Here is a 23,367-nt window from a genome sequence, read left to right on the forward strand (position 1 = left end):
TTTGTTTCTTTCCTCCCCCTCTTTTCTCTCTCACAAATTACACTGTAGTTAATTTATTCAGTTGCTCATGCATTAACTCAAAAATATTTATTGGGGGCTTACTTTGTGCTAGGCTCTGAGGGTTTTTTTCATATTTATCCATGTGTGCATAGCAATGGCATAGTCTTTACTCAATAAGGTAGGAGCTATGTTAATACTCGCTTTATACCTTGGTGTAAAAGTAAAATACACTTATTTATTCTGATCAATTGAATATGTGAATTGTGCATGAAATTAGTTTTTAACTTTTTATCAGCATGAAGTAGTTTTACATAGACTTTTCATTGTGATATATGTATATGTGTGTACTCCAAACTTTGTGATATAGCAAAAAACAAAACAAAACCAAAAACAAATAACAAACCACCCACATTATTTGGTTAGCAGCAATAATAAAAGTAGGCTTCTTTTCAAACTGGTGAGAAACAACCCTATGGATAAAGACATGCTAAAATCTTGGGGTTTTTGTACTATTTTATCATGGTTTTAGGTAAAAGGATACATACCTTCAAGATTTTAAAAATTAATGTTTTTGAGCCAGGTACTAATGGCTAACACTTGTAATCCTAGTTACTCAGGAGGCTGACATCTGAAGTTTGCAGTTTGAAGCCAGCCCTGGCAGGAAAGTCAGTGAGATAAGAATCTCCAATTAACTACCAGAAAACCAGAAGTGATATTGTGGCTCAAGTGGTAGAGTGTTGGCCTTGAGTGAAAAAGCTCAGACAGAGTGCCCAGGCCCTGAATTCAAGCCCCATGATCAATACCCCATCCAAAAAAAATTAACTTTTTTGGCTACATTTTTGAGATCCAATCCACCTACTATATAATATGTTCCTTTAAATATACACATCAGTGGCTTTTGGTATAGTCACTATGTTTTCCAAGTAGGAACACTACCTAATTTCAGAACATTTTTCATCACCACTAAAAGAAATCCATATCCACTAGCAAACATTCACTACCTTCCCTTCCCCCACAGTCTCTGACAACCACTAATCAATTATCTGTCTCTCTCTATGTCCATCCATATTGTCCCAGTGAATCAGAACTTCAGTCTATTTTTATGCTTAACTAGTAAATCCATTGTATGACTATACGCATTTTCTTTATTCAGTTATCAGCTCATAGACATTTGGATTGTTTTTGCTGTTTGGCTATTATGAATAATTCCATCATGAATATTCATATGTAATCTTTCTGTAGACATATTGACAGGTATGTGTAAACACACCTGGCCTAGTTTTATAGAATACCTTATAGAGGTCCAACCATACAAGAATACTACTTTTTATATTCATAAAATTACTATAGCTCATAAGAATTTCTTTGCCCTAATGAGAAAGACACTCAAAAGAAATAATCATGTCTTCCTCATCTGCAAACTTGCTTTGGTTTTATTTTCCTGAGAGACAGCTTAGTATGTAATATGACCCACAAAATCATATGGAAATAATTTTAAAGATAATATTTATGGAATTTATTAAAGAGGTATGACAATGGCTAGAATATTCCAAATTCTCTATAAAAAGCATCAGATTATCTGCTAATGTTTAAAAAAGATTCACCTTAATGGATCTGTTTTTCAAATGTTCTCACATTAAGAGAATTGTGCATTTCTAGGGGATGAAATGGGATTTTTGAGTAAGTTTTTCAATAGAATAGTAAAAATAATTTACACTGGCTCTCTGATCTTGATTCTGCCTGTATCTGCACAGACGTGGGGCATGGTGGAGGGGAGCAGAAGGGCTGTTGAGTACAGAGCAGCAGGTGCCAATTTTTTCAAGCTAAAAGGCCTGTTTGGCTCAGCTTCAATATACGACTTGCTTTCTGCAGTTCTGTGTGCACAACTGCCCTCTGCTGGATGGAAGAACCATTTACCCAATTCATTGAAACCAGAATTAATTTGCCCAAGCTTCCAACAAATACTTATCTCAGACATTATTTTGAGCTTTGGGATGCAAATGTAGAGAAAACCCATGTTGCCTGTCTTAAAATAGCTCATAAAAAGTTGTGGAAAACTCGTAATAAAATCAATGATCATAGTAAGCATTGGGTGCCTTAACAGTGGTAGGCACATATACAGAAGATTACGGAGAAAATACTATTTATGACCTACTTTGATTTGTTAACTGGTATGAGCCCTATTTGAGATTTCTTCTAACAAAATGATAAAAGAACTCACTAACTTTACCTTGAGATAAAGTTCTGATAAAAAAAAAAGTACATAGAATATACCTGGATTTTTTAAACTATTTGTCATGTAAATCTGACAGCCCTATTTGAAGTCTGTATCTATAATTATGAATTGTCCAAGCCTGCAGGTAGGCTTAGTGAGTACCAATGGAACAAATTATGTTCCAAATGCTTTGTGGAGAAAGAGGAGAATGATCAGTCTAATAGTGTATTCTTTTCTGAACCAATGTACCAGTTACTACAACTGATTGCATCATCTTGTCAAAACAGTCCCAATGTAAGAAGACTCAATTTCTCAAATTGTGTGTTCCAAGCTCATGTTGGTAGAGCCCTGGATTGCTCAGACAGCAGTAGTTGGTTCAGGAAGAGTCTTCAGCCCAATGTAAGCTAAGTATTGATGCTAGGTATCATATCCACACACTTCCTTTCTTAGTGTTGTCTATACTTTGGAGGGGAGGTCATTCTGGGTAACATTCTGCCACCACATCCTTGTGAGGATCATCTGAGTTCATCAGAGAGGTTTCAATAATTTTGACCCTAAAGAATCTCCCTTTCTTAGCTTTCAGAATGCCACTGTTTCTGAAATAGGTCTGCACATTTACTCAGAGTGTGAAGATTCTCACATCAAGAGGTTGTTAAGAGATGCATTCATTTTAAAGAGAATTAGATACATATTTGCCTTTTGTTTTTGCCATAGTTGTGCTATCTGTAGCCCATACTATCCTTGAACACTTAATCCTTGGATCCCAGCTTCCTGAACATTGGAATTATAACTGGGAGACATCACACCTGGCTCAGAGATGTTATTTAATCAGCATAGTCATTCTTACCACCTTAACTAGAATTGTCAGTATAAACTGAAAAGCAGAGGTAAGAGGATGGGTGCATCTTTGCCTTTTCCTGATCTTAAAAGCTTCTCACCACTTAGAAGGTTTCTCACCATTAAGTCTGATGTTAGCTGTGGTGTAAGTATTTTAAAATATTAAAGCCTTGAAAAATAAAGCAAGGCTAAGGAAGTATTCTAGGCTTAAGGAAAGTAAGGAAATGTGGCTACAGATTTGTTCTTGCATTAGAAATGCAAATGATTTATGCATTATTGATGCCACTAGTGAACTGTGAATATGGGTTATACTACAATATAATATTATAGTTTCGTAGTATGAATATATCAGAAAATAGCCTTGCTTTCCAAAGGTAGAATTTGAAGGGATAAAGTGTCAGGATACACATGTTTCTGCAATATTAGCATTATGATTTTTTTTTTGTCATTCATAGGGCTTGAATTCAGGGCCTGAGCTCTTTTTCTCAAGGCTCTACCATTTTTCTGGTGGTTAACCGGAGAGACAAGTCTCATAGACTTTCCTGCCTGGTCTGGCTTTAAATCATGATCTTCAAGTCTCAACCACCTAAGTGGCTAAGATTACAGATATGAGCCATGCGCACCCAGCTGATGTTATGATTTGATATGAAATGTTCCTTTAAAAGATGCATGTACGGAAGGCTTGGTCCCCAAATGGTATTCTGGGAGGTTCTTGGAACTTAGGAGGTAGAACCTAATCAAAGGAAGCAGGTCATTGGAGTCTGTGTCCTTGTCCTGAGACCCGGTCTGTCCTCCCTGTTTCCTGTCAGCCATGAGAACAGTCTCCTCCTCCACACATACATACCTCCATGATGGACTGAACCTTGGAAACTGTGAGGAAAAATATGTTTTCTTCCCGTAAACTGTTTATGTCACATATTTTGTCATAGCAATGAAAAACTGACTAGCCCAGAAAATTGGTGCCAGAGAAGTGAGCTTTGTGGTTCAACTAAACCTAACTACATGGTTCTTAGGCCTTCAGAACTAAGGAGAATTTTCAAAAGTTTGGTAATGCAAGCTAGCAAAAACCTAAAATGGTATAAGCATGCCTGAGTGGAGAATTCTGGAACTTAGAGAAACAGCATGCTGATATAAATGCAGAAAGTGAAGACCAGGTTCGTGAGTTTTCAGGAAGAAATGATAAGTGTATTGAGAACTGGGCTAGAAGCCATTTGTGTCCATTCTGCAGAGAATTTGTCTACATTTTGACTGTGTCCTCAGACTTCCCATGAGACTGAATGTAAAGATGATTAATAAATATGGAGGAAGAAAATACAAGGCAACCCATGACATGGTTATTGCTGGATGCTTTTATCTAAGCATATAATGAACATTGAGAGAAAAAAATCAGAGTGGAAGGACTTGAACAGCATGTAGTCTAGTCAGAAAAAGAGAACATTTAAAATTGAGGGTAAGGAAATCAGGGTTTCTGAAGAGTTAACACCATTAAAAAAGAAGCCAAGAGTTGCAGGCATGGCTCAAGTGATAGGACACTTGCCTACCAAATACAAGGCCCTATGTGCAAATACCAGAATCACTGAAAAAGAAGAAAAAGAATAAGCACTTGGGAGAAGTAAGAGCAAGAAGAAGGGATGGAAGATGAGGAGGAGGTATGGTGATACCTGTAATCCCAGCTACTTAGGGAACAGAGAAAGAAAGATCAGTTTCTAGCCAGCCTAGGAGAAAAGTTAGTGAGACTCTATCTCAAAATTAAGCCAGGCATAGCAAGCACTGCATGCCCGTGGTCCCAACTCCTCAGGAGGTGAAGGAAGTAGGAACTCCTAAGGAGATGAAGGAAGTAGGAGGATCACATCCAGGCTGGATGAAAGACCTCCCCTAACAGGCTGATATCTAAGCACAGGGTAAAACCTAAGCACAATAGAGATGCTAGGATGTTGGAGATGCCAGGAACATGGGACATCTGCAGAGAAAAGCTGCAAAGCCCAAGAGTATGTCATGTGGGCTGTAAATGGCAAGGCCATAGGGGTAGGACTTCCCAAGCCTGCTGTAGTTCACATCAAGATACCACTTGCCCCAGCTTCCAGACATGATGCTACAGAATTTAATATTTGCCTTGCTGTATTTTAGTCTTGTTTTGGTCTCATCTCTCCTTTCTTCCTTTATGCCCACACTGGCTTGGGCTGTGATCCTCCTACTTCTGCTTCCCCATGTTAGTGAAAATGACAGATTTGTACTGCTACATCCAGCTACTGGGCTTCCCCTGTAGCTTGGATAACAGGTGTACACTTCTGTATCCAACCATTCAGTGAGATGAAGTCTCTTAAACTTTTGTGCCCAGACTGGCCTCAAGCTGCAATCTTCTGATCTCTGCCTCCTAAACGCCTAGGATTGCAAGGCTGAGCCATTTCACCCTACTAAACTTGATCTTATCAATGATACTAGAACTGTGAAGACTATGGGGGCTCTTGGTTATGGACATTTTGCATTTGTAAGATAGACACAAGCCTTTTGGAGGCAAGGGGCACTATGTTATGTAGTTTGGATGCACAATGTTATATAGTTTGCTCATATTAGAAGCTTGGTCCCCAGCTGATGGTGCTATTTTGGGATGTATGGAACTTTAGGAGGTGGAGCCTAATCAGAGGGATTAGGTCAGTGGGCATGTCCTTGGAGTCTATATATTCTCTGGTCTCTCTCTCTCTCTCTGCTTTTTGCCATGAAGTGAACGGTTTTGCCTTCTACATATCCTCCCTACCATCATTATATAAAAACCTTGCAAACTGTAAGCTAAAGTAAGATTATGCCAGATCTTTATCATAGCAATGAAAAAAAGGAATACAAGTTATAACAACATGCATTATGATAATGATGTGTTCATATTCTGATTAAGCCAGTGTGTCAAAGTATAACAATTGGTAAGTCCAATGAGAGTACACAAAAAATTCTTGGTATTAGCTAGGCACTGGTAACTCATGTCTATAATCTTAGCTACTCAATAGGCTAAAATCTGATAATTGTGGTTCAAAGCCAGCTCTGGCAGAAAAGCCCATGAGACTCTTATATACAGTTAACTGGAAATGAGGGTATAGCTCAAGTGGTAGAGCACCAGCTTTGAGCAAAAGAGCCAAGCAAGAAAGAGGCCCTGAGTTCAAGCCCCAATACCCACAAAACAACAAAAAATTCTTGGTCTTCTTGAGACTTTCTGAGTTTTGAAAAATGTTTTTTTTTTTAATAGAACGAATTGAGGGCATACAGAAAGGATCCCACAGATTGCAAGGGGGAAAAAAGACAAACATAAAACATAAACATGAAAGGCCAAACTAGATGTTGGTAGCTCATGCCTGTAATCCTAGCTGCTCAGGAGACTGAGATCTGAGAATTATAGTTCGAAGCCAGCCTGGGCAGGAAAGTCCATGTGACTCTTACCTCCAATTAAATGGAGCTGTGGATCAAAATGGTATAACACTATAGCCTTGAGCACAAAAGCTCAGGGACAGTGCCCAGGACCTGAGTTTGAGCCCCAGGACTGGCCAAAAAACAAAAAACAAAAAAAAAAGTTAAAGGTCAAAACCAAAATAAAACCATTGGCCTAGCTGTCTTACTGAAGAATCTAGGAAAACAAACAGTAAGTATTCTATGATAAAGACTGTCATGGAATAAAACTTGGCTGATTGCAGGAACGTTTTTTAGTCTTCGAGTGAAAGAGTCCATCAATTATGAGGCAAACTTCAAAAAAAGGCGGGGGAGGGGAGGAGCGATACTTTATTTGAACTTGTTTAGGCAGTACTAGGATTTGAATCCATGGCTTTGTGCTTGCTAGGCAGGTGCTCTAGCCCTTGAGCCACATTGGGTGGCTCTTTGGCATTTGTTATTTTTTGTATAGGATATTGCTTTTTACCTAGGCCAGCTTGGACTGCCATCCTCCTATTTATATTTCCAAAGTAGCTGGGATGATAGGTGCACACTATCAAACCCAATTCTTTATTGGTTGAGACAAGGTCTCCTGAACTTTTTGCCTGGACTAGCCTCATATCACAATCTTCCCAATCTCTGACTCTCAAGGATTTAGGATTACAGGCTTAAGTCATTACACACTAAAATGTTGGTGTTTAAAAAAATTACTTTAAGGTTCAATTCTACTCTGTACAATTTTTTAATATTTCAGTTAATAATTACTTTGACAATAAGTAAAAGTTCTTAATTTACTCATCATTTTCTTCTTCATTGATCATTATCCTTTTTTTAAAAAAAATTAACAATTAGAGTACTTAGCCAATGTACTTCTTGGAATTTAAATCCAAATTACATATACAAAAATCTGACAGTAATACTATCCATAATATCCAAATTAGACAGAGCCCAAACATCCACCAACAAAAACTGTAGCAGATTCATCCATAGAAATATTTGACAGCAATATAAACAAAATAAGCTACAGTTAAATGCAAAAAGTGCATGAATTTCATAAACGATATTAAAGGAAAAGTCTGAAAAATAAAAACTTAAGATCACTTCTGTTTACATAGTTTTAATATAGGCAAATTTAAACTCATGTTTAAGAAGGTGTATTTAGCATGGTTAACATGTAGAGAAAAGCAAAGAGACTTCTGAGATCACAGTTTCCTTTAAGAAAAGACAGTTTGTTGCCATTATTTTGATCTTTATTCTTTGCATTTTTCTGTAACTTCAAAATCTTCTACAACTAATAAATGCAATCTTTTTTTTCTTTTCTAAATTTTTTGTTCTGGTTCCAGGACTTGAATGCAGGGCTTTAAACTCTCCCTTGGCTTTGTTGCTCAAAGTTGGCCCTCTACCTCCTGAGTAACTGTTCCACTTCTGGCTTTTTACTGGTTAATTGGAGATAAAGAGACTTCAAAGACTATTCGGCTGAGGCTGACTTAGAAAGGTAACTCTGAAATGTCTCCTGGATATTTAGGATTACAGGTCTGACCCTCCAGGACCTAGTTTGTAATTTGTTTCTAACAAGGAACAGCTTTATTTTTTTTTAACGTGGCAAACGACCATAATTTACTATTTTCCTTACTCAATTTCAGTTAAATACTAAAATGGAAAATTCTAGAAATAAAAAAAAATGTTTTAAATTGTTCACAAAATGTGGCAGAATGCCCCTTTCTACAAACTGTGGAGGGCCTGAGACCTAGTCAAGCAACACACATCACCTTCTTCTTAGGAAAGAGACAGCCCAGTCCTCCCTCTTGTTAAAAACTAGATCCCCCAAACTGTTTGGATCACCACCAAGGACAAAGAAACAGAGTTCTCTTGGCAAAGCAAACCTTTACTTCTGCAGAAGGCTGCATGTGTTCCACAGGCAGCTGACAAAGCCTGAGGAAGTGGACAGTCCATTCTATTCTTTTGTTTTGTTTTGTTTGGGGGGGGGTGCGGTCCTGGAACTTGAACTCTGGGCCTCAGAGTTCATTCAGCTCCATGTTAGCTCTCCACCACTTAAGCCACAGCGCCACTTCCAGTTTGCTGGTGGTTAATTGCAGATAAGAGTCTCACAGACTTTCCTGCCAGGGCTGGCTTTGAACCATGATTCTCAGATCTCAGCTTCCTGAGTAGCTAGTGAGCCACCCGGCTTCTATTTTTTAAACTTAATACAATTGGCCCTCCCCTTTCCTCCTAAGAATCGAGGGTATAATCTCCATGATTGGCTGGTACCGGGTATGGAACCAGGCAGAGGGTCTAATATTTACATTTTGGGGAGGGAAATTCTGGTGGGCAAGAATGTGGAGGAAAGGCTGGGTACTTGAGGTCATGAAGATGGCTACTCAGTTTGGTAGAAGAACCTGTTTTTCTCACACTGTGGGCTGCAAGAATAACAAAAGCCAGAAGGTACTATTCACTGGGCCATCGCACAAATGTTCCTAAGCCCCACTATGCGCACACGGGGCCATGTACTGAATATACAGCTCATGGCAGAACCTGAAGGGGCTGACGCCACTTCCGGCCGCCTTCTTTGGGGCCCCTGCTCAGCCCACCCCCAGTGCGCATGCGCAGAGGACCTCTTTCTGGCTCGGTTTCCCCCTTCCTTTGCGCACATGTGTACGTGCGTACGTGCCCACGTGGCTAGCGTCACTTGATTTATTCCTGAACTTTCTGGAACCGTGGGAGGGAGGAGGCGTGCTGAGGCTGTGCCTTCATTTCCGAAGAGCCAAAGCAACGGAAGAGGACAACTCAAGGTTCGTGAGGGGGCGGTGTGAAAGGGGGTTCCCAGGTAGCGCTATTCCAGAAGAATCGTTCATCCTCCCTTCCAGGGTTGTCATTACTGGCTTTGGCTTAGAGGTGGCCTTTGCTGTGTTGCCAGGCCGGCCTCAGCCTGAGGGAGCGTCTTGCGGGGCGGGGTGACCAACCTCCTTCCACCTCAGGGATGCTCATTCCTCGGCACCCCGTGCACAATGCTGTGTTCTCCAATCCGCTGCCTCGCGCTGGCGCCCCGACAGGCCTCGGCTGGCCCGCGGCGGGGAAGGCCCGAGGTCTCTCAGAGCGGGAGACGGCAGCACGCGCCGGTTTGTGCCGGCGAGGTCTCCCGAGGGCGGGGCGGGGGCGGAGCTTCGCCGATGCCCCGCCCCCCGGCCCGCCCGGGCTGCGACTCCTGGCGTCTCCTCCCCGGGAGAGCCGCCGCAGCTGTCGAAGCTCCGCGAGGCGCTGGGCCACCCGGGCTGCCGGCGGCGCTGCATCCTCGCCCTGCGGAGCGCGCGCTCCGACGATGCCCTCAGGCGCTGGCCGCCCGCTGTCTCGCTGCTGGAGCCGGTGGACGCGGAAGAGCTCCGGTAGGTGAGGGCGGTGGAGGGACCCAGGGCTGTGGCGGGCGGGCGGGTGGGGGGTCCGCCGAGGCGAACGTCCCGTCGCCGTCTCGCTTAGGCTGGAGAACTGAGCGCCCGGGATGCGGCCGCCGCTTTCCCTAGCGCTTTGGCCGTTGTGGTCAGGGTGGGGTTGGAGGTGTTGCGGGGCCTGCCTTCCCTTGGCAGCTCTCCTGACTTCGTAATTCAACTGTTTGGATAACGTGCGGAAACTCTCCGGCTTCTGGAGTGGTCTGGATGCAGAGAAAGTCCGCTGACCGTCAGTTGAATACAAAGCGGCGTACTAAGCCCATCCTTTCACCAGATCTCTCTTGGGGTGGTTTAAGTTTCCCCATTTGAACATCTGAAGCACGTAGCCTCTGTGATGGGGGGGCGGGGGAAGATGTTTACTAATAATGTTTCTTTTAAGTGGAAAAGTTGAGGTTATTGGTTAACACCAAGATTCCCCAGCTCTTCCATTAGAAGAACGTGATTCGCAAGTGCAAAGTGAAGCATCCCGACACTGTGTTTAGAGGTGACTGGTGAGTGTGAGACCGCCTCAAAGGCACAAGTAGAAGTGCCACACAATTATAATTGGCATTTTTTTGTCCAATTTCCTTTTTTATAACTGCATGTGTGTGTAGGCAATAAAATTGGTCCTGCTTGAAAGAAAAGTATCGTTGAATTGACATTTAGAAAAGCTTATTGGTTATGTTTTTCAAAGTCTGGGTTTCATCCAAAATATATGGTTGCTCTTTAGGTAAAAGTAGTTTTAACAACAAAGCTTAAGGGAATTGAGTGGTAAAGCATTGAAAGATTTTCAGTGCTCTGCCCATTGCTCATTTTCTTTTTAAAAAATTATCAAATAAAAAGCAAAAACATGTCCTTAAATATTGCCCAGATATTTTAAAACGCTGAACCTTACCTGATAATAAAGATTTCAAACGTGGGGGTGAGTGTGTAAGCATCTTGAATACTCATCCACACTGTCAAAATTTTTATTAAAGAGAGCCGGGTGCCTGTGACTCATGCCTATAATCCTAACTAAGGAGGCTGAGATCTTGAGGATTGCTGTTCAAAGCCAGTCCAGGCAAGAAAAGCCGTGAAACTTTTACCTCTAATAAACTACCAGAAAGGTGGAAGTGGCACTGTGGCTCTAGTGGTAGAGCACTAGCCTTGAGCTGAAAAGCTGATGGACAGCACTCAAGCCCAGAGTTCAAGCCCTATATAACCGACCAAAAAAAAATATTAAAGAAGTAATAGAATTACACAGAAATAAAAGTTCTCTGTAGAAGTCTAAGGAAGAATATCATAACTTCTATTTATACTCTTGACATTTAAATCTTACCAGCTGAAATTTCAATTTTACTATGCATTTTGTCTTATTTTTATAGTTTAATATATTAAAATGTTCTACACAACAAATAAAATACAGTACTTTTACTCTATTTTAAGAAAACCGAAGATTATTTTTTTTTCTTGAGTATTGGTCTACTACTTTGGCACTTTTCAACTATAAAGTTACATTTTATTGTATTAAAAGGTGACCTAGTGTGCCTAGATTGCAAAATCTTTATATTAGGGAAAACAGTCAACATTTTTGCCATACACAGTTAATTTTAGAAAATTAGTGATTACAATCTTTGGTAGATTAACTAGTCTGTTTTTCTGTGCTACTTCTTTTCTCAGTTCTCATTGCCTTCAGGGGAGGAAAAAAGATGATTTAAGGAATTTGAAGTGCCCACAAGTTGGCCTATTAGGTACAGTGGGATCCAGTTAACTCTCAAATCCCTGAATATGTTGTACAATTGAAACCAGTTTTCCTCTATATTAAAGGTGAAAGTAGACTTGCCCTTTTTCCACTCCTGTTTTGTTACTTTTTTTAAAAAATCAAAAATAGACTTTTTGCTGTTGTTCTGCAGTTAGAACACTGATGTTTACATTGGTTTGATGTCTTTAAAAGAGATATTGTAAGGTGATTTTTGTAAACTTTCAGTTTTATAGTTCAGTAATTAGTGTTAGAAATTAACTTTATAGAAATAACTCTATTTTTACAAGGTAAAGATACAAACTAAGCAAACTTAAGCATATTTTAAACCCAAGATACTTATGTACGATCTACGTAATGCAGAACCTATGTAATTACTGCCTTAGAAATTAAGGACATCTGCTTCTGAGAGGGGAGGGGTCTGTCTTTAATTACAACAGCTGAGACTTTGACCGAGCTGCAACTACTGCTTCTACTGTGAATATGTGTAGACACATCTTTTATCCAAACTTAATTCTCATTTTGAAAGAGCATTTTCTGAGAATATAACCTATTATAACTTAGTTTGAGGATTTTTTTGGGGCAGTGATCCAGAGATAATCACTGATTTGAGTAGCTTGTGAGGATACAGTTCTAAAATGATACCCACTCTCATTTATTCGCTCTTAAATACTTTCATTTCTTTCACACTTTTATAAGCACAACTTTGCTACCTCTGGTGTTCTGTCGTGAACATCAAGAATGTAAAGTAAGAGAGACAAAATTAGAGTAAATTACTTATATTAAATCAGCAGGAACCTTTGTCATCCTCAAGTCTTCACAGTGCTTAGCTTGATATATAAAAACTTAAGTGACTATTTGTGTAGATATAGAAAGGTGTCATGGTCCATATTCCTAAAAAGAAAAAAAGCAACAAGAAAATGTGTAACAGTTTTTAAAGTTTTACATGACAAAATACAAAATAAATTGATAGTTGTTTAACGTGTAATTGGTCTGCATTGTGTTCATAATCCGCTTGGCTAAGTAGCAACTCCTTTGTACACTTAAAGGTAATTTTAAAAAGAAAAAAAAAATAATTTGTCAAATGGTATGTAATGGTAAAATAGGAAGGAAATCCCAGCAAGGCTTATCTTTTGAGATTCTTCTTGGCCTCTCTGTGTAGTATTCCTTCCTCCCAGGTATGAGGCAGAACCTCTCTGGAATCAGAGAGAAAGGAGAGAGTGACCCTTTCAGATATTGGGGCTTGCTTTGTAAAGGAGTTGTAATTTCTGTGACCTGCTTATAGGGATAAAGGAGCGAAAGACAGGAGGATGGGAGGAGGTCAAAATGACTGCTTCTGAAGCTTTCTATTTTCCTTAAGTTCAAATACTCAGCATACCAAGTGCCATACTTTGTGTTCTCTGAGCCCTAACATTTGAAAGGCCTCTTGATATAAAAATGTGTAAATAGTGTTCATTTTTTCCCTAGGGAAATATTTATGAAAATTTTCTAGTGTGAAGTCCTCCCCCACTGCCACCCAAAACAAATGTAGCAATAGTAAAATTAAGTTATTCTTCAGATTTATGAGCTGAAGAAGCTAGATAACAAAATCTAGGTTTTTGATTGCCAGGCTTTTGCTGTATCCAGTAGTCTACATTTTGTTGCAACTTGTGCAGTGTTATACCCTAGATGAGAGAGGCATTTCAAGTTCCTATAAGCATTAGCTTTTCCTGGGTTAGTTGTAAGGCTTGAACTTAGGGCCTGGGTGCTGTCCCTGAGCTTTTTTGCTCAAGGCTAGCTAGCATTCTACTACTTTGAGACACAGTACCATTTCTGGTTTTCTTGTGGTTAATTAGAGGTGTCTCATGGACTTTCTTACACCTGGCTTTGAACCACTATCCTCGGATCTCAGCCTCCTGAGTAGCTAGGATTACAGGCATTGAGTCATCAACCCCCACATCCCATAAGCATTTTAATGTAAGAGCTTAAGAATGAGAAAATAAAAAGTTATATAGCTGGAGATGTGATTCAAGTGGTAACCAGCCATCCTAGTAAGCACAAGAACCTGAGTTCAAACTCCAGTACAGCTTACCACTAAAAAAAAAAAAAAGGAAGGAGATGGAAAAGCTTGCTCTGTGTGTGTGTGTGTGTGTGTGTGTGTGTGTGTGTGTGTGTGTGTGTGTGATTGTGAAAATATCACTGTGATTTTTTATTTTAATTTTATTGTCAAGATGATGTACAGAGGTGTTACAGTTACATAAATAAGGTAGTGAATACATTTTGAATTGAACTTGTTACTCCCTCCCTCATTTTTCCCTCTTTCCCTCCCCCATCTGCAAATTGTACAGATGATTTCCAACATAGTGTCCTGTATCACTGTTGCATTGGTTTGCTGTGATTTCTGTACCACTAATAAAGCAAGTCGAAATGAGAGCAAAGCTTTTATTTTTTTAAAAATCAACAAATTATTTGCTAGTATAATTATATAGGGTAGTAGTGGTCTGGGATTGAGCATATTTTTACTTTTTACTTTTCTTGTGTACTGATCTAGAGCTTGAACTCAGGACCAGCATAGGCTCTGTGGTTTTATGCCCAAGGCTAGTTTACTACTTGAAACACAGCTTCACTTCCATCTTTTTGGTGGTTAATTGGAGAAAAGAGCCTCATGGACTTTCCTGCCCAGGCTGACTTTGAACCTCAGACCACATATCTCATCTTCCTGAGTAGCTAGGATTTTAAGTGTGACCCACCATGATCTGGTTTTATGCTAATTTTTTTAAGTAACATTATTTGCTTCCAAGTTACTGAGTCTGAGAACTATAGTTTTTTGTTTGTTTGTTTTGTTGGTCGTGGGGCTTGAACTCTGGGCTTGGGCGCTATCCCTCAGCTCTTCAGCTCAAGGCGAGCGTTCTACTGCTTAAACCACAGCTCCACTTCTGGCTTTCTAGTGGTTTAAGAGATAAGAGTCGGGGCTGGGAAGGTGGCTCAGTGGTAGAGCGCTTGCCTTGCATGCCTGAGGCCCTGGGTTCAATTCCTCAGCAACACATAAGCAAAAAGAAAAAAGCCGGAAGTGGTGCTATGGCTCAAGTGGTAGAGTGCTAGCCTTGAGCTGAAGAGCTGAGGGACAGCGCCCAGGCCCAGAGTTCAGGCCCCACGACCAGACCAAAAAAAAAAAAAAAAAAGAGATAAGAGTCTCACAGACTTTCAGCCTGGGCTGGCTTTGAACCATGATCCCCAGATCTCAGCCTCCTGAGTAGCTAGCATTATAGGCATGAGCCACCAGCGCCCGGCAGAATTAAAGTTTTTGTTAGACTAGTTTATATATATATATATATATATATATATATATATATATATATATATATATATAAAAGAATAGTATAAAAGTCAAGGAAAATAAGTTTGTTTGCCAACTCACCTTTAGTTCTAGGGATTAATAATCAAATAATCCAAGTTTGGCTTTTAGATATTTTTAAGTTTTCAAATAAATCAGTTGGTGTACTTCCATATTTCAGTATTTTAGACATGATTGGATTGCCATGAAGAATATTTGAGAAATTGGTTACAAAACAGCTAGAACTTTAAAGTGACCATAGTCAGATAGACAAATTATATGAAAATTGTTCTCTTTTTTATGTTACAATGACTAGGCAAGTGCTCTACCTCTTGAACTAAGATGCCAGCCATTGCTTTTTCTTTGTTTTGTTGTTGTGTGTATATGTGTGTGTACGTACGTGTACATGTGTACATGCTAGTCCTAGGACTTGAATTCAGGGCCTGGGCTGTTCCTGAGCTTTTTTGTTCAAGGCTAGTGCTCTACCACTTGAGCTATTGCTCCACTTCTGGATTTTCGGTAGTTAATTGGAGATAAGAGTCTCATGAACTTTATTGCCTGGACTTGTGTGATACCTGATCTTCAAATCTCAGTCTTCTGAGTAGCTAGGATTACAGGCGTGAGCCACTGGCACCAAGCTTAGCTTTTGTTTTTATTTTGTTTGTAACATGAGGCTCTCACTAACTTTGTGTAGGCTGGCTTCAAACTTGAAATGCTCCTGCCTCTTTCTCCTGAGTAGCTGGGATCACAGGGAGTGTTCCATTATGCCCAGCTTAAAATTCGTTGATTATCACATTAATAAGAAGGCATGTTATTAATTTGTTGTGATATGAAAGAGGAATGGTAAATGGTGGGTTGTTAGCTTCTCTAACTTAAATTCATTGAAAACTTAAAGGTTGGAGATACAACTTAATTGGTAGACTACCTGCCTTGCAAGTTAGAGGTCCTTCAAATTCCAGAACTGCCAAAAAAATAAATAACCCAGGTGCTAGTGGCTCATTCTTATAATCCTGACCACTCAAGAGGCTAAGATCTGAGGATCATGATTCGAAGTTAGCCCTGACAGACAGTCTCACCTGCAATTATCTCTCAAAAAAAACAGAAGTGGGGCTGGGAAGGTGGCTCAATAGTAGAGTGCTTGCCTTGCATGCATAAGGCCCTGGGTTTGATTCCTCAGCACCACAGAAGCAGAAAAAGCCGGACATGGCACTGTGGCTCAAGTGGTAGAGTGCTAGCCTTGAGCTGAAAAGTTGAGGGACAGTGCCCAGGCCCAGAGTTCAGGCCCCACAACCGACAATAAATTAAAAAATACATACATACATACATACCCGAAGTGGCACTGTAGCTCAAGTGGTAGAGCTCTAGTCTTGAGCACAAAGAGGCTCAGGGACAGTGCTCAGGGCCTGAGTTCAAGCCCCACAACTGACTAAATAAATGAATGCAAACATTCTGCCCTTTTCATGGACACATTGATAATAAACTTATTTAGGTATTACAGTTGTATGTTAGTGACTTTCTTGCCACTGACTCCATTATAAAATAAAATACCTTTTTGTTTTTTAACCAGTCCTGGGGCTTGAACTCAGGGCCTGGGCACTGTTCCTGAGCTTATTTTGCTCAAGGCTAGCACTCTGTCACTTGAGCCACAGCACTACTTCTGGCTATCTCTGTTTATGTGGTACTGAGGAATCGATCCCAGGGTTTCATGCATGCTAGGCAAGCACTACCACTAAGCCACATTCCCAACCCCAATTACTTTTTTAAATGCCTTAGCTGTGTGTGGTACAGTGCACGTGTATACAATACCAGCACTCAGTAGGCTGAACAGGAAGTTCTCCATTTTGAGACCAACCTGAGCTACACAGACTCACCTCAAAATAGAAAAACAAAAGCATTACTGACCCTTTTTTCTTAACTTCAGGTTCAACTGACTATGAAAGGCAAATACTTTCTCATACCAATATGCTTAGAAAATGTAACTACTATACCATTTTTGGACTAACAGAAAGATAGCTTACTATTTTAAAATATTTTTACTATTTTAAAACGAGGAACTTCTTGAATGACAAAAATGACTGTACATTTCATTGACATTACAAGGAAGCTGAAGAATACTTTTTTAACCAGAGAACAAGCCAGTGTAAAAGAAAAGTTGATTTAGGGTTGGTCAGACCTACTCAGAAATTTGTTACCTAAGTGTTTCTTATACATAAGTTAAAATAAATTGTTTGGATTTTTAGAGTTGAGCAATTTCAGAAGTTGGTTATTGAGAAAGTAATTAATGGGTTTCCTACAATGATTTTAAATAAGGTGCTTTTGTGACTACTTTTTCAGTTTTATGTTATTTATTCCCTTGAAAATTGTGTTAACTTTAATCATCTGATTGTTCCTTATATTTCCCTAAAGTCTTCTAAAAAGTCTCATAACAATGGCAGATTAGCCACTAATCTTACCTCTTTGCTTTCCAGCAGGGAAACTCCTTTTTGTGTAGAAATTTCCACCTGCTGAGCAGAGAATGCACCAGTTTAGCATTATGTTGATTGATGTGTTTCTCATTTCTCACAGCCTGATAGAACAATTAACTTAAAAATTGTATATCCTTCTAGCCACATATCTACTACCTTGCCATGGCAAGGTAACCATCTCTCTCTGTTTCATCTACATAGGAAAAGCAAAGTGGTGACTTTTTGATATTCTAACTTGTTTTTCTCTAATATTTTTTAACACAGTTAAAAGAGAAGGTATAGCTTTCCTCCATAGAAGGAATTCATTTTAATTAGTACTTAGATTTAAAAATAAAACACTCCTGATATGTCAAAGGGTAAGTGAACCCAAGTAATCATTCTCGGAGTTGAATAATTCCAAGAGTAGCTCTATTTCAGTCAAACCACACCAAATATCCAATGAAGAATAAGAGTAGGATTGGAGGATTGAAGAGTTGAGCTATTTTTACATCTTTCTCTGTCATCAAGACGACCTGTACACCTCTTTGTGGAACTTAATCTATTTCTACTACAGCTCCTAGACGCCGCAGGAGAGTCCTTGGAGACCCCTTAACTTTAATTATCCCCCTGGTGAAAAGCATCTGGACCTGTGATACTTTTTCTCATTGCTTAGGCTCTTGGGATAGTCTTTTAAGCATGTAAATTACTTTTAACTTTATTCTCATTTGATATGTATAATTAGAGGATTCTTTTTAGGCCTAGAGAAGAGCCTGCCCAAAAACTTTTAAAGAAGTTCATGAATACATCATCTAAAACAGTTAGATTTTCAAGTTAACACAAAATTATGGAAGTAAGAATTGAGCCATAGGGGCTAGGAAGGTGGCTCAGTGGTAGAATTCTTGCCTTGCATGCATGAGGCCCTAGGTTCGATTCCTCAGTACCACATAAGCAGAAAAAGCCGAAAGTTGCACTGTGGCTAAAGTGGCCTTGAACTGAAGAGCTGAGGGACAGTGTCCACAACTGGCAAAAAAAAAAAAAAAAGAATAGAGCCATAGATTTTTTTCCCTTTGCCAGTCCATTGCTTTCATATATTATCTATGTCATCACCAAATTTGTGTATAACAAGAATTAGGTCATCTATGTTATTTGTATTTAGATAGGCTTACCATATTCCATATGGTACTCGATAACATTGTGGACTTTCACAGTTCTTTTCTACTTCCTTGTCTTTCCTTTTTGCAGTGTGCCTGGAATAAGGTTACTGCTTGATAAGTATTTATTAAATGAATTGCTACCTGCCACGCCTTAAAAAAAACTATATTTTCTTTTGTCTTGTACCTTCATTTGTAGGTACACCCCCCCATGCCAAAGTTGTAAAGTTTGTTTTTCAACATAACGTCCTGTACATCTCATTGTTGCAATGAGTCCACCTGTATCTATTTAAACAATTTGTTTTTTTCCCTTCCCCTCCACAAATTATACCAACATTAAATACAGTGAAAACGGGTTATACTGTGGGAGAGGGACATACAAAGCAACAAAGAAATATCTTATAAATATGTTAGAAACAATGGCAAGAAAGAAAAAACATTTGAGTTCTTATCTTGGAATTCATTTCCCCTAACATCAACTTATCTGACCATTTCTGCTTGACTCAGACATATACTAGTTATTGCAAATAAGGGAAACCATGGGATGTATGTTTCTTTGGGCCTGGCTTACTTCACTTAATATAATTTGTTCCAAATCTTTCCATTTCCGAACAAATGGGGCAATGTCATTCTTTCTGATGGAGGCATACCATTGTGTATATATACCACATTTTCTTGATCCATTCATCTACTGAGGGGCATCTGGGTTGGTTCCATATCTTAGCTATGGTAAATAATGCTGCAATAAACATAGTTGTGCTGGTAGCTTTCGTATGGTCTTGTTTGTGATCATTTGAGTAAATGCCCAAAAGTGGGATTGCTGGGTCATAGAGGAGCTCTATGTGGAGTCTTCTGAGGAACCTCCATACTGCTTTCCAAAGTGGTTGAACAAGTTTACACTCCCACCAACAATGCAGTAGGGTTCCCTTCTGGCCACATCCCCCTCCAGCATCTGTTGTTATTAGAGTTCTTGATTATAGCCATTCTAACAGGGGTAAGGGGGCATCTCAATGTTGTTTTGATTTGCATTTCTTTTATGGCTAGGGAGGTTGAGCATTTCTTTATGTGTCTGTTGGCTGTTCTTTCCTCTTCAGAGAAGTTTCTCTCTTAAGTCTTTAGCCCACTTATTTATTGGGCAGTTGTTTCTTTGAGGATTTGTTGTTGGAGGATTTTTTGAGTTCCAAGTATATTTTAGATATGAGACCCTTATCCGTTGTATGGCTAGTGAAGATCTTCTCCCAATCCGTGGGCTTCCTATTGATCTTGCTAGCTATGTCCTTTGCCATGTAGAAGCTCTGCAATTTCATGCAATCCCATTTGTCCAACCTTTCTTTGATTTGTTGTGTTTCTGGGTCTCTATCAAGAAAATTTCGGCCTGTGCCAAGGAGACCTAGGGTTTCTCCTATTCCATCCTGTAATGTTTTCAGAGTGTCTGCTTTGACTCCGAGGTCTTTGATCCATTTGGAGCTAATTCTGGTGCAGGGTGATATATAAGGATCTAGCTTTAGTTTTCTACAAGTGATTAATCAATTTTGTCAGCATCATTTACTGAAGAGGCTGGCTGTCTTCCATTCTATTTTTTTAGCTCCCTTATCAAAGATTAGATGGCTATAGGTCTGTGGGTTCATTTCTGGGTTTTCAGTTCTATTCCATTGGTCCTGAGGTCTGTTCTTGTGCCAGTACTAAGCTGTTTTGATTATTATGGCTTTGTAGTAGTTTGAAATTTGGTATTGATATTCCTCCAGCACTATTCTTTCTGTTAAGGATCATTTTTGCTATTCGGGGTCTTTTATTGTTCCATATGAATTTTTGGATTGTCTCTTCTATTTCCTTGAAGAATGAGTTTGGAATATTGATAGGTATGGCATTGAATTTGTAGATAGCCTTGGGAAGTATTTTCATTTTCCCGGTGTTGATCCTTCTAATCCAGGAGCATGGGAGGTTTTTCCACTTTCTAAGTTCTGTTCCAATCATACTGATTGACATTGGTTCAGAGGATTACTAATTCTAAAAAATGGAAGAAAATGTTATTAGCTGAGTGGATGTTTTCCTCATAATTTAGATAAGTGGATCTCAACCTGTATCAGCCTAGACAACTTGTCAGACCACAGATTACTGGGCTTAGAACACCTAGGTAGGTCTAGGTTGAAGACTTTGTAGTTCTAGCAAGTTCCCAGGTGATACTGATGCTGCTGATCTGGTATACACAATTTGAGAACTACTGCTGCCTTTTAGTTCCCTAAACCAGTAAAACGGGTCATTTCATTAATGTTTCTGTTAGATCTCACTGCTTGTAGAGCCAGTGACTGTAAGTGTAATATATACTTAATATAGTACACTCACCAAATAGATTAGCATTTTTTCCCTGCACCCCAGAGATACCTGTGAGTTACTTCTCTTAAACACAGACTGCTTTAAAAGATAGTTTAGTGTTCAAATATTTATCTACATTGTAGAACTTGTGTGGAATGGATTTTTCACTTTATTCTTTCAGTGATTATTTCTTTGCATCTGTTCAAACAAACTTAAAACTTTGCTTAAGTTGATATTGTTTCTCTCAGTTCAGTCTTGCTGTATAATTTCCTGGGGAACTGATACTTCTTTTGGTTTTTTCATACATCCAAAGCATGTTTTTTGTGGACACTTTGTTTCTGAATTATTACTTGACAAGTCATTAGCTGTCTCCTGAAATGGGTTTAAAATAAGTGAAAGGGGGGCTGGGAAGTTGGCTCAGTGGTAGGTAGAGTGCTTGCCTTGCGTGCATGAGGCTCTGGACTCAATTCCTAAGTACCACATAAGTAGAAAAACGCCGGAAGTGGTGCTGTGGTTCAAGTGGTAGGGCGGTAGCCTTGAGCTAAAGAGCTGAGGGACAGCACCCATGCCCAGGGTTCAGCCCCCATGACTGACAAAAGAAAAAAGAAAAGAAAACCCCCAAATAATGGGCTGGGAATATGGCTTAGTGGTAGAGTGCTTGCCTAGTATGCATGAAGCCCTGGGTTCGATTCCTCAGTACCACATAAATAGGAAAAAAAAAAAAAAAAAAGTGAAAGGGCCAGGTGCCGGTGGCTCATGCCTGTAGTCCTAGCTACTCACTCAGGAAGCTGAGATCTGAGGATCAAGGTTCAAAGCCAGCCCACGCAGGAAAAGCCGTCAAACTCTTATCTCCAATAAACCACACACACAAAAAAGAAATACATGTGGCACAGTGGCTCAAGTGGTAGAGCGCTAGTCTTTTTTTTTTTTTAATTTTATTTTATTTTATTTGTGAACATACTGTACAGAGGAGTTACAATTACATGGGCAGGATAATGCGTACATTTCTTACCAAGCATTGCAGCCTCCTCCTTTGTTTACCCTTCACATCCCTTCCCAGCCTCCCCCCTCCCCCTCAATCCCAATCCCAATCCTTCTCCTTCCTCCCCCTTCCCCCTCCCCCCCCCCCCCCCCCCCGCACGGCACCGACGTTGTAAAGCTCGTTTTGGACATGACAACTTGTACTTCTCATTGTTGCAACAGGTCCACCTGTATCCTTAAACAACTGGTTTTTCCCCCTCTCCTCCACAAGTTATACTGACATCAAATATAGTGAAAGCAGGGGTTATACTGTGGGGGAGGGACATACAAAGCAACAAAGAGATAATCTTATAAATGCGTTAGAAACACATGCATGAAAGAAAAAAAAAACATTAAAATACATATCTAAGGGTTCATTTTCCTGACATCACATTATCTGACCTTTTCTGCTTGACTCATACATATACTAGATATTACAAATAAGGGAAACCATGGGACCTATGCTTCTTTGGGCCTGGCTTACTTCACTTAATATAATTTTTTCCAAGTTTTTCCATTTCCTAACAAATGGGGCAATGTCATTCTTTCTGATGGAGGCATAGAATTCCATTGTGTATATATACCACATTTTCTTGATCCATTCATCTACTGAGGGGCATCTGGGTTGGTTCCATATCTTAGCTATGGTAAATAATGTAGAGCGCTAGTCTTGAGCTGAAAAGCTGAGGGACAGTGCCCAGGCCCAGAGTTCAAGCCCCACGACTGACCAAAAAAAAAGAAGTGAAAAGTTTTTTTTTTCCTTAGGTCATTGCTTTCCTCATTAAATGAGTGTTTTAATGAGGAAAAATGAATCAGTAGAGAATACATCAAAATGTAACAAAAACTTTTTAACCATCCCTGTGCATACTAAATCTCCTGCAGATTTAATTCATAGTTACTCCACTAAATAGCTTCTAGTAGAGAAAAAAAGTATTTACGTTTTAGGGGCTTGTTTGATAGCCTATGCCAGCCTTGATTTACTTACAAATTTACTTCAGATTTTTAATGTACTAAATTAAGAATTTGAAGTTACAAAAGTATTTGGCTATTTATTGCTGGGGCTTGAACTAAATGACTCATGTTTTTCCTTGACCTTTTCACTTAATAATTGATGATTTATCATTTGAGCCACACCTCTGCTTCTGAACTTTTGCTGGTTAATTGGAGAAAAGAGTCTCTTGGATTTGTTAGCCTGAGCTGGCTTTGAACCTCAGTTCTTAGCCTCTTGAATAGCTAGGATTACAGGCACAAGCCACTAGCAGCCAGATTGGCATCTAATTTTACCTGCTGTTTTCTTAGTATCACATGACTATACTTGCCATGTGATGCTAAGTATTTCATATTCTGTACTGCACTTGAATAAAACAGACAAAATAATAAATCATACATACTTTTGTTTATATATTGACTATACAGTATGTAAAAATACTAGAGGAAGTTGATCTGCTATGTCATAATGCTGTTTCTCTATTAGATATTTTTCTCCTGTATTAGCTGTTTACCTTT

The 23,367-nt window shown here is 39.5% G+C and overlaps 1 protein-coding gene across 1 annotated transcript in view; it reads left to right on the forward strand.

Annotated features, from left to right (window-relative positions):
• The first annotated feature begins 9,760 nt into the window (after window positions 1-9,760).
• Tex15 (testis expressed 15, meiosis and synapsis associated) overlaps window positions 9,761-23,367 on the forward strand; it is a 64,475-nt gene continuing 50,868 nt past the window's right edge. Inside the window, exon 1 of the mRNA XM_070016239.1 lies at window positions 9,761-9,847. The gene's annotated coding sequence lies outside the window, so the exon portion shown is untranslated. The remainder of the gene's footprint in view (window positions 9,848-23,367) is intronic.

The sequence above is a fragment of the Dipodomys merriami genome, unplaced genomic scaffold (assembly GCF_024711535.1).
Source record: "Dipodomys merriami isolate MVZ:Mamm:240054 unplaced genomic scaffold, mDipMer1.0.p SCAF_12, whole genome shotgun sequence".
Classification (NCBI taxonomy): domain Eukaryota; kingdom Metazoa; phylum Chordata; class Mammalia; order Rodentia; family Heteromyidae; genus Dipodomys; species Dipodomys merriami.